Source organism: Hyperoodon ampullatus, assembly GCF_949752795.1.
Source record: "Hyperoodon ampullatus genome assembly, chromosome: 10".
Lineage (NCBI taxonomy): Eukaryota > Metazoa > Chordata > Mammalia > Artiodactyla > Ziphiidae > Hyperoodon > Hyperoodon ampullatus.
Window position 1 is genome coordinate 39,119,888 of NC_136923.1, and position 12,479 is coordinate 39,132,366.

A 12,479-nucleotide genomic window follows, 5' to 3' on the forward strand; every position below is an offset into this window, starting at 1 on the left:
TCAAAATAATAGGAAAGTTTTGTGGTGTTTTTACTGATCCTTGCCCCACCCCCACCCCAGCATGGCAGTGGTTCTTGTCTTGAAGGCAGCCCAGTTTTCAGCTCCCTCCCTAAACCCAAGGGAAACCTGATTTGTAAACTATTGTGTAGATCTGTTCTAATCTGTATGGGGGCTATCTGAAGGACTGATTCAAGGTACTGGCCTCTGTTTTACCTAACTCAGAACTCCGGGGGGAAAAGCGGCAGGCACTGCTAATAAAAGCTACAAAGCAGACTACAGACTCACAGATATGGAGAGGATGGGGTGAAAACACTTTGGGAAGTTAGGACATTCCAAGGCACCATGTATATGAGAAAATTTAGAACACCACAAGCATACCCAGACACATGATCAGACAAAACCTGAGAAGACTCTAAGCTTTCACCTCAGGCTGATCTCTAGGTTCAGAGCAAGCCTAGCTAAGTGTTGAAGGAATGGCCCCAGCACAGAACCAATCTGCAAAAACAAAGAGAGGTGGGTTTTTCTTTCTCTTATTTTTGTTGGTGTGTTCATTTTTGTTTTATTTGTTTGAGCTCCTAGCATTCAAGGAAATCTTGGTTAACCCATTAGATGAACAAAGGCTAAAAGAACAGGTGTCAGTGATCACACTTAAGGAATACAGCCTTTGCAAAAATGGTATAGGAAAAGAATTCTATATCTAGCAAAACTCTCCTTCAAAAATGAGAAACAGGGACTTCCCTGGCAGTCCAGTGGTTAAGACTCTGCGCTTCCACTGCAGGGGGCACGGATTCAATCCCTGGTCAGAGAACTAAGATCCCGCATGCCACTCGGCGTGGAAAAAAAAAAAAATTAGTAAGAAATTAAGACATTTCCTGATAAGCAAAAGCTGAGGGAATTTGTTACCAGTAGATGGGCCCTGCAAGAAATGCTAAAAGTTCTTCAGGTTGAAATGAAAGAAAGTTAAACAGTAACTTGAAGCCATATGAAGAAATAAAGATCTTCAGTAAAGATTAAAAAAGCAAGAGCAATTATAAAAGCTAGTATTATTGTAACTTCAATTTTTAACTCCAGTTTTTACTTTCTACATGATTTAAAAGACAAATGCGTAAAACACAATTATTAATCTAGGTTAATGGGACACAGTTTATAAAGATGTTATCTGTGACTTCAGTAACAGAGGGAAGGGGGACTTCCCTGGTGGCGCAGTGGTTAAGAATCTGCCTGCCAATGCAGGGGACATGGGCTCAAGACTGGTCCGGGAAGATCCCACATGCCGCAGAGCAACTAAGCCCGTGTGCCACAACTACTGAGCCCACGCACCTAGAGCCCGTACTGCACAACAAGAGAAGCCACCACAATGAGAAGCCTGCTCACCGCAACCAAGAGTAGTCCCCACTTGCTGCAACTACAGAAAGCCCGCGTGCAGCAACAAAGACCCAACGCAGCCAAAAATAAATAAATAAATGAATAAATTTATTTAAAAATTATTAATCTAGGTTAATAGGACACAATTTATAAAGATGTTATCTGCGACATCAATAACAGAAGGAAGGGGGACTTCCCTGGTGGTGCAGTGTTAAGAATCCACCTGCCAGTGCAGGGGACACGGGTTCGAGCCCTGGTCCGGGAAGATCCCACATGCCGCGGAGCAACTGACTCCGTGCACCACAGCTACTGAGCCTGCGCGCCACCAACTACTGAAGCCCATGCACCTGGAGCCTGTGCTCCGCAGCAAGAGAGGCCACCGCAGTGAGAGGCCTGCACACCGCAACGAATAGTAGCCCCCGCTCACTGCAACTAGAGAAAGCGCGCGTGCAGCAACAAAGACCCAATGCAGCCAAACATACATACATACATAAATAAATAAATAGAAGCAATGGGATAATATATTTAAAAAAAAAAAGACAGAGGGAAGGAAAGGAACAGTATAGAAGCACAGTTTTTGTATGCTATTGAACTTAAGTTGGTATAAATTCAAATTACATTGTTATAACTATATGATGTTAAATGTAATTCCCATGGTAACCACAAAGATAATATCTTTAGAATATACACATAAGAAAATGAGAAGGCAATCAAAACATTTCACTATAAAAAAATCAACTAAACACTAAATAAGGCAATAATGGAAGAAATGAAGGGAAAAAAAGCTATAAGGAATATAGATTACAAATAGCAAAATGGCAGAAGTTCCTCCTTATTAGTAATCACTTTAAATATAAACAGTTTTAAAATCTTCTTCTCAAAAGACAAGATTGGCATAATAGATTAAAAAACATAATCCAACTATACGCTGTCTACAACAGACTTGCGGTAGATCCAAAGACACAAATAGGTTGAAAGTGAAAAGACAGAAAAAAATATTCCGTGCAAATAGTAACCAAATGAGATCTGTGGTGGCTATACTAGTATCAGACAAAACAGACTTTAAATCAAAAAAGGTACAAAAGACAAAGGACATTATATATTAATTTAAAGGTTAAAAAAACACAAGAAGATAAATCATAAACATTATACACCTAATAACAGACCCTCAAAATATATGAAGCAAAAACTGAAAGAAACTGAAGGGAGAAGTAGACAGTTCTATAACAGTTGGAAAGTTCAAACCTCACTTTGAATAATGAATTGATCAACCAGACAGTATATAAGTAAGAAAATAGAGAACTTAGCACAATAAACCAAACACATCTAATTGACACATACAGAACACTCCACCCAACAACAGCAGAATCACATCTTGTCAAGTGCACATGGGGTATACTTCAGGATGGACCATTTGTTGGGCCACAAACAAGCCTCAATAGATTTTATAAGATAAATAACCATACAAAGTATCCTCTCTAACCAAAACAGGATAAAGTTAGACATCAATAACATAAGGAAAAATTCTACAGTTTTCCATAGTTTTCCTTCTACATAAACTAGAATTCACAAAATTTTAAATGCATATTACTTCTGACTTTCTAGTTCCTCTTCTAGGAATTCATTCTCTAGAAACTTACAATGTGAGGTGACATGTTTACAAAGGTACATAGTGCAGCACTGTTTGTAACAGCAAAAGATTATAAAATTTAAATTACATCAACAGAATATATTTGTACTACTGAAATACTACGCAACTCTCAAAAAATGAAACAGCTATGTTAATTTATATAGGATAAACTACTATATATTAAGTTTAAAACTATGTGCAAAATAGAAAAGAACACATACCACAAAGTTAGGGGACTCACATTTCCTGATTCTAAAACTTAACTACAAGCAACCTATATGTCCATTGACACATGAATGGATAAAGAAGATGTAGTATATACATATACAATGGAATACTACTCAGCCATAAAAAAGAACAAGATAATGCCATTTGCAGCAACATTTAGATTATCATTCTAAGTGAGGTAAGCCAGAAAGAGAAAGACAAACATCATATGCTATCGCTACTATGTGGAATCTTAAAAAAATGATATAAATGATATAAATGAACTTATTTACAAAACAGAAAGTGACTCACAGACATAGAAAACAAACTTATTGTTACCAGTGGGGAAGTGGGGTGCAGGGAGGGATAAATTAGGAGGTTGGGATTAACATATACACAATACTATATATAAAATAGATGACCAACAGGGACCTACTGTATAGCACAGGGAACTATACTCAGTATTTTTTAATAACCTATAAGGGAAAAGAATCTGAAAAGGAATATGTGTGTCTGTGTGTATATACGAAAAACTGAATCACTGTGTTGTATACCTGAAATGAACACGATATCGTAAATCAACTATACTTCAATTTAAAAAAAAGAAAACAAAGCTACAGTTATCAAGACAGTGTGGCACTGACATAAGGATAAACAAAGATCAATATAACAGAATTGAGAGTCCAGAAATAAACCCTCACATTTAGGATCAAGTGTATTAGACAAGAGTTCTAAGACAATTCAATGAAGAAAGAACAGTCTTTTCAACAAATGGTACTGGGACAAGTGGATGTCCCATGCATAAGAATAAAGTTGAACCCCTACTTCATGTCATGTATAAAAATTAACACAAGGGCTTCCCTGGTGGCGCAGTGGTTGAGAGTCCGCCTGCCGATGCAGGGGACACAGGTTCGTGCCCTGTCCGGGAAGATCCCACATGCCGCGGAGCGGCTGGGCCCGTGAGCCATGGCCGCTGAGCCTGCGCATCCGGAGCCTGTGCTCCACAACGGGAGAGGCCACAACAGTGAGAGGCCAGCGTATCGCCAAAAAAAAAAAAAAAATTAACACAAATGGATCAAAGACCTAAATGTTTTAAGAGGTGAAACTATAAAATTCTTAGAACAGGCATAAATCTTCATGACCTTAGATTAAGAAATGGCTTCATGGATAAGATGAATACCAAAAGCACAAGCAACAAAAGGAAAAATAAAATAGATCAATTGGGGCTTCCCTGGTGGCGCGGTGGTTCAGAGTCCACCTGCCGATGCAGGTGACAAGGGTTCGTGCCCCGGTCCGGGAAGATCCCACATGCCGTGGAGTGGCTAGGCCCGTGAGCCATGGCTGCTGAGCCTGCGCGTCCAGAGCCTGTGCTCCGCAACGGGAGAGGCCACAACAGTGAGAGCCCCACGTACCGCAAAAAAAAAAAAAAAAAAAAAAAAAGATCAATTGGATACCATCAAAATTTAAAATTTTGTGCTTTAAAGGACACCATCAAGAAAGTGAAGACAGCCCACAGAATGGGAGAAAACTTGTGTAAATCATATTTGATAAGGGATCTGTATCTAGAATGCATAAAGAACTATTTTATAACTCAATAGCAAAATGACAACCCAATTTTTAAAATGGGCAAAGGCTATGAAAAGACATTTCTCCAAAGATGATACTTTTAAAAGGCCAATAAGCACAGGAAAAATGCTCAACATTACCCATAAGGGAAATGTACACCAAAACCATAGTAAGGGGAGTTCCCTGGTGGTCCAGTGGTTAGGACTCGGCACTTTCAATAAGCCAAAAAACCAAAACCAAAACAAAACAAACAAAAAAACCACAGTAAGATACCACTTCATATCCACTAGGGTGTCTCTAATAAAAAGTTGACAAGAATCTGGAGAAATTAGAACCCTCATATACTGCTGGTGGAAATGGGGCCAAAGATATGTATAAACATCTAGTGGTTCCCTCCAAAATTTTCCTCAGAATAGCTGGAATTCTTCAGACAGTTTAATCCAGCAAAGCAAATGATTACAGGTCTTGGGGCTGAAATGATGTTAAACTATCCTTAAACTTTAAATGGTGGCGCAGTGGTTGAGAATCCGCCTGCCAATGCAGGGGATTCGAGCCCTGATCCGGGAAGATCCCACATGCCGCGGAGCAACTAAGCCCATGTGCCACAACTACTGAGCCTGCGCTCTAGAGCCCGTGAGCCACAACTACTGAGCCCACGTACCACAACTACTGAGTCTGTGCTCTAGAACCTGTGAGCCACAACTACTGAAGTCTGTGCACCTAGAGTCTGTGCTCCAAAACAAGAGAAGCCGCCCGGGCACGGCAAGGAAGAGTAGCCCCCTCTCACTGCAACTAGAGAAAGCCCCGCGTGCAGCAATGAAGACCCAATGCAGCCAAAAATAAAATAAGATAAATAAAAAAATAAAAAGTTCACACACACACACACACACACAAAAAAAAAGAATGCAAAATTGTACAACCACTTTAGAAACTGGCCTGAGAAACATTACCCTATGACCCAGCAATTCCACTTCTAAAGTATTTGCCTAAGATAAATGAAAATAAAAGACCTCTACAAAAATGTTCACAACAGCTTTATTCATAATAGCTTTAAAAAAAAATGGAAACAACCCAAATATCCTTCAGTGGGGGATGAGATAAACACTGGTGTCCTAAAGGGTATCCTCCTTGGGGCAGTGTACTTCAGTTAGACTGCAAATGCAAAGGTGACTTTTTGGTAAAGTGGGAGAAGGGTTAGTAAGAAAGAGGAAGTGGAAAAGGAGAATCAACAAGACCCATTTAAAAAAAATAATTTAAGTTTACCACTTTAACCATCTTTAAGTATACAGTTACGAGGGATTAAGTACACAGTGTTTTGCAAATATCATCCCCATCCATCCACAAAACTTTTTTCATCTTGCAAAACAGAAACTCTGTACCCATTAAACTGTACTCCCCACTCTCCCCTTAACCTAGTCCTTGGCAACCACCGTTCCACTTTGTCTTTATGATTTTGACTACTCTAAGTACCTCTTAATACTAGTGGAATCATACAATATTTGTTCTTTCTGGCTTATTTCATTTACCATAATGTCTTCAAGGTTCATACATATTCCAGCATCTATCAGAATTTCATGCCTTTTTAAGGCTGAATAATATTCTATTGTGTGTACATTTTATCTGTTCATCCACTTATGGACACTTGGGTTACTCCCATCATTTGAATAATGTGAATAATGAACAAGTGTGTACAAATATCTCTTTGAGATCAGTTCTTTTGGATATATATACCCAGAAGTAGAATTGCTGGATCATATGGTAATTCTATTTTTAATTTTTTGAGGAACCACCATACTGTTTTCCACAGCAGCTTCACCATTTTACATTCCCACAAATAGTGCATAATGGTTTTGTTATGGACTGAACTGTGCCCCCTCCAATTCATATGCTGAAGCCCTAACTCCCAATGTGACTGTATTTGGAAATAGGGCCTTTGAGGAAGTAATTAAGGTTGAAAGAGGCCATAAGGGAGGGGCCCCAATCCAACAGGACTGGCATCAGTGGAAGAGACACCAGGAATGCATGCACAGGGAAAAGGCCATGTGAGGACACGGACAGAAGATGGCCTTCTGCAAGCCAAGGAGAGAGGCCTCATCAAAACCCCAAACTGCTGACACCTTGATCTTAGACTTCAGCCTCCAAACTGTGAGAAAATAATTTTCTGTTGTTTAAGCCACCTAGTCTGCGGTATTTTGCTATGGCAGCCCTAGCAGAATAATACAAGTTCCAATTTATCCACATCCTCACCAACACTTGTTATACTGTTTTTCTGTTTTGTTTTGTTTTTTAATAACAGCCTTCCTAATGGGTATGAAGTGGTATCTCACTGTGGTTTTGATTTGCATTTCCCTAATCAATAATGATGTTGAAAATCTTTTCATGTGCTTATTGGCCATTAGTATATCCTTTTTGGGAGAAATGTCTATTCAAGTCCTTTGCCCATTTTTTGATTCAGGTTTTTTGTTGTTGTTGTTGAGTTTAGGAGTTTTCTATATATTCTGGATATTAATCCCTTGTCAGACATGTGATTTGAAAATATTTTCTCCCATTTTGTGAGTTGCCTTTTTACTCTGTTCATAGTGTTCACTGACCACAAAAGTTCTTAATTTTGATGAAGTCCAATTTGTCTATTTTTCCTTTTGTTGACTGTGCCCTTGGTGTCATATCCTCTAAACGATCATTGCCAAATCTAACGCATAAAGCTTTCTCCCTATGTTTTCTTCTAAGAGTTTTAAGAGTTTTCGTTCTTACACCCAGGAGCAAGATTCATTCTTTTTTTGTTTGTTTTAATATTTATTTACTTATTTAAGCTGCACCAGGTCTTAGTTGCAGCATGTGGGATCTTCATTATGGCATGCAGGATCTTTAGTTGCAGCATGTGGGATCTTTCAGTTGTGGCACACAGACTCCTTAGTTGCGGCAGGCATGCAGGGATCGAATCTGGGCCCCCCACATTGGGAGCACGGAGTCTTACCCACTGGACCACCAGAGAAGTCCCCAGATCATTCTTAAGAAGAGTATTTATGGAAGGCAAGTTCTGCATATTGATTCCTTTAAAAATATACATGCCCATAGTCTCTCTGGGATGTTTTTGTGTACCCATAGATTAAAGATTGTAGTCTGAAGAATCTACCCTTACCTTGCTCTATCACTTAACTCATTTTTTGACCTATATTACCACTCTGCTGACTACTTCCTTTTTGTTTGTAAACATACTCAAGTCTCTCTCGTGCAAAACACACACCCACACACTCAATACAAAACCTTTAAACATTAGTTCAATATATAAATGAATGTCCACCAAATACTGCTAATCCCCTAGCCTCTATTCTGTTCCCCAGCATGGTTCTTGATGCTGTCTCTTGGTGCTATGGACTAAACTGAATGTTTGTGTTACCCCAAAATTCATGTGTTGAAGTCCTAATCCCCAATGTGACAGTATTTGAAGATGGGGCCTTTAGGAGGTAATTAGGTCATGAGGGTAGAGCCCTTAGGAATGGGGTTGATGCTCTTATAAGAAGGGACAAAAGAGGACTTCTGTGGTGGTGCAGTGGTTAAGAATCCACCCGCCAATGCAGGGGACACGGGTTCAAGCCCTGGTCCAGAAAGATCCCACATGCCGCGGAGCAACTAAGCCCGTGTGCCACAACTACTGAGTCTGCGATCCAGAGTCCACAAGCCACGACTACTGAAGCCCTCGCGCCTAGAGCCCATGCTCTGCAACAAGAGAAGCCACCACAAATAAGAAGCCCATGCACCTCAACAAAGAGTAGCCCCCACTCACCACAACTAGAGAAAGCCCGCGCACAGCAACGAAGACCCAACACAGCCAAAAAAAACCCCCAAAAAACAAAAAACTTCCCTGGCTCCAGAACTATGAGAAATTTGTATTGTTTAAGTCACCCAGTCTAGAGTATTTTGTTAGAGCAGCCCAAACTAAGACACTGGGCAATCTTACCCATTCCCAATTTAACCACTATCCCTACCATCTCTATGATGATAATTTCCACATCTCCATCCCCAGCTTAGACTTCCCTATGAAGTCCAAATGCCTGCCAGAAATGGCCACTTAGCTATCCCATAGGAATCTCAAGCTCATGTACAAATGAGAATTTACTACTATAGGGAGACATTTAAATACTTCATTAGAGCTGCTTTTTCTTGTGAATAGAAATTTCCCAGATTTTAAATATTATATCTTGGTCCCTTACACCAGCAAATTACAGTCAGGTTCCTAGTTTAAAAGTGAGTTTTATAAGAAAGCACAGTGTGGTGGTGAAGGGACAAGAGTGTAGTCTCTGGACATACTCTGCTGGGGTTCACAGTTAGATTGCTTGAAGGCAAATCTTGGCTCTGCACAATGTAGCTCCTTAAGCAAGTTATTTAACTTAATGCCTCAGTTTACTTCTCTCTAAAAATCAGGATAAAAATAATGTCTACTTCATAGTTATCAGGATAAAATGACAATGTAAATTCACTAGAACAGTGCCTCACAAATAAACGCTCAGTAAATGTTATTACTCTTTTTAAGAGTTTATTTCAAAAATCATTGGGATTTGGAATGTTCCCATTGATGCAGTCTGGTTTGGCTAAATGACTGACATTAAAGTTTGATTTGCCAATTAAATTATATGGCAGACATTTTCCATAAATTAAATCTGCAGTTCTAAGGTTCTGTCAACTATATATTTAAAGCACATATGCAGTATATATATTATGCCAGAAAATACATCCTTTGCAGCCATTTATGACAGAAGTGTTAAGATGCCAACATAGAAATGTACAAGGTGGTAAACAATTTTTTTGAAATTTTAGGGGTTAAAATTACTTTAATCCTTTTAGGTGGTTCAAGAGTAAAAGGGTTTCAAGACCATCGGCCTAATGAATATGTTTTAGAGTCAGACTGCCTGCGTTTGAATCAAAACTCCAGCTTCTGGGAATTCCCTGGTGGTCCAGTGGTTAGGACCCCATGCTTCCACTGCAGGGGGCATGGGTTCCATCCCTGGTTGGGGAACTACGATCCCGCATGCCACGCAGCATGGCCAAGAGAGAAAAAAAAAAAAAGGAAGACAAAACTTTAGCTTTCTTTTTTTTTTTTTTTAATTTATTTTTGGCTGCTTTGGGGTCTTCATTGCTGCGCATGGGCTTTCTCTAGTTGTGGTGCGTGGGGGCTACTCTTTGTTGCAGTGCGCAGGTTTCTCATCGTGGTGGCTTCTCTTGTTGCAGAGCACAGGCTCTAGGCACGCGAGCTTCAGTGGCTTGAGGGCTCTAGAGCGCAGGCTCAGTAGTTGTGGTGCATGGGCTTAGGTGCTCCACAGCATGTGGGATCCTCCCGGACCAGGGCTCGAACCCATGTCCCTTGCATTGGCAGGAGGATTCTTAACCACTGCACCACCAGGGAAGCCCAAAACTTCAGCTTTCTATGTACCCTTGGTAAGTTATATTTAACTTCTATATGCCTCAAAGCTCTCCTCCTACACAAGGGGGAATAATAATGGTACCTACCTCATATGATTACTGTAAGGAGTAAATGAGATCATGCATCAGAAGCAATTGCATTGATAGCAACATTATTCATAATAGCCAAAAACTGAAAAGAATCCAAATGTCAATCCACAGGTAGATGGATAAACAAATGTGATATGCTCGTAAAAAGGAATGCAACATGGATAAATCTCAAAAAATATTACAAGTGAAAGAAGCCAGACATTCCAATTATATGAAATTTCTAGAAAACATAAAACTACAGAGGCAGAAGGCAGATCAGTGGATGCTAGGACTTGCAGTTAAGAGTGGGAAGTGGAGGGCTTCCCTGGTGGCGCAGTGGTTGAGAGTCCGCCTGCCGATGCAGGGGACACGGGCTCGTGCCCCGGTCTGGGAAGATCCCACGTGCCGCGGAGCGGCTGGGCCCGTGAGCCATGGCCGCTGGGCCTGTGCGTCCGGAGCCTGTGCTCCGCAACGGGAGAGGCCACAACAGTGAGAGGCCCACATAACGCAAAAAAAAAAAAAAAAAAAAAAAAAAAAAGAGTGGGAAGTGGAGATTAACAACAAACAGGAACTAGGGAATGTTTTGAGGTGTTGGAAATATTCTAAATCTGAATAGTGGTGATGACTGCATCAAACTGAACTGTTACAATAAGTGAATTTTATGATATGTAAATTACGCCTCCAAAAAAAGTTTTGAAAAATTTTAAAGCAACAATGTATTAAATATTATTACTACTGCTACTATGGTCAGGTGTTTAAAATGACAATAACATTAAGCTGGAAAGGACCTTTCTGAGTATGTCTATTCCTACTCTCTGAAACAAGAGTAATAAAGGCAGGCATAGCTGAGTACTGACTCTGCCACAGTTGCGCATTTTACGTGGGTTCTCTCACTTAATCATCACAGGTCCTCCATGGGGTAAGTTCTGCTACAATCCCCACTTTACAGACTATGAAACTGAGGCTCAAATAGGTTGAGAGACTTGCCCCAAAACAATATAAATATGAGGAAAAGCCAAAATGCAAACTCAAGACCATCTGATTCCAAAGCCCATCCTAAAATTCGTATAGAATTTCATAGGTCTCTGAATAGCCTTGAAAAAGAACATAGTTGGAGGACTCTCACTTCCCAATTTAAAAACTTACTAAAGGGCTTCCCTGGTGGGGCAGTGGTTGAGAGTCCGCCTGCCGATGCAGGGGACACGGGTTCGTGACCCGGTCTGGGAAGATCCCACATGCCGCGGAGCGGCTGGGCCCGTGAGCCACGGCCGCTGAGCCTGTGCGTCCGGAGCCTGTGCTCCACAACGGGAGGCCACAGCAGTGAGAGGCTGGCGTACCGGGGAAAAAAAAAACAAAAAAAAAAACAAAGAACACTATCAACAGAGTAAAAAGGCAATTCACGAATGGGAGAAAATATCTGCAATACACATATCTGATAAGGGATTAACATCCAGAATATACAGAAAACTAAAACTCAACAACAAAAGACAACCTGACTCAAAAATGAGCAAAGGACTTGAATACACATTTCTTCAAAGAAGACATACAAATGGTCAATAAACACATAAAAAGACTCTCAACATCATTAGCAATTAGGGACATGCAACTCAAAACCACCAGATACCCCTTCACACCCATTAAGGTGGTTATTAAACAAAACAAAAATAAACGAACAAACAAACAAACCTAACAGAGGCTGGTGAGGATGTGGAGAAATCAGAACCCTCTGCGTTGCTGGTGGGCATGTAAAATGGTGCAGCCACTGTGTAAAACATACGGTAGGTCCTCAAAAAATTAAAAACAAAATTATCATGTGATCCAACAATTCCAATTCTGGGTATAAACCCAAAAGAAATGAAAGCAGGGACTCGAGTAGATACGTGTACCCGCCCCCATGTTCATTCCTGCATTACTCACAACAGTCAAAAGGTGGAAACAACCCAATGCCCACCAAAAGATGAAAAGATAAACATAATATAGTGTATATATATATATATATAATGGAATACTATTCAGCCTCAAAAAGGAATGAAATTCTGATAGATGCTATAACATGGATGAACCTTGGAGACATTCTGCTACGTAAAATAAGCCAGTCATGAAAGGACAAATATTGTATAATTTCTGATTCTATTTATATAAGTACCTAGGACAAGCAAATTCATAGAGATGGAAAGTAGAATGGTGGGTACCAGGGGTTGAGGGAGGGGAGAATAGGAAGTTA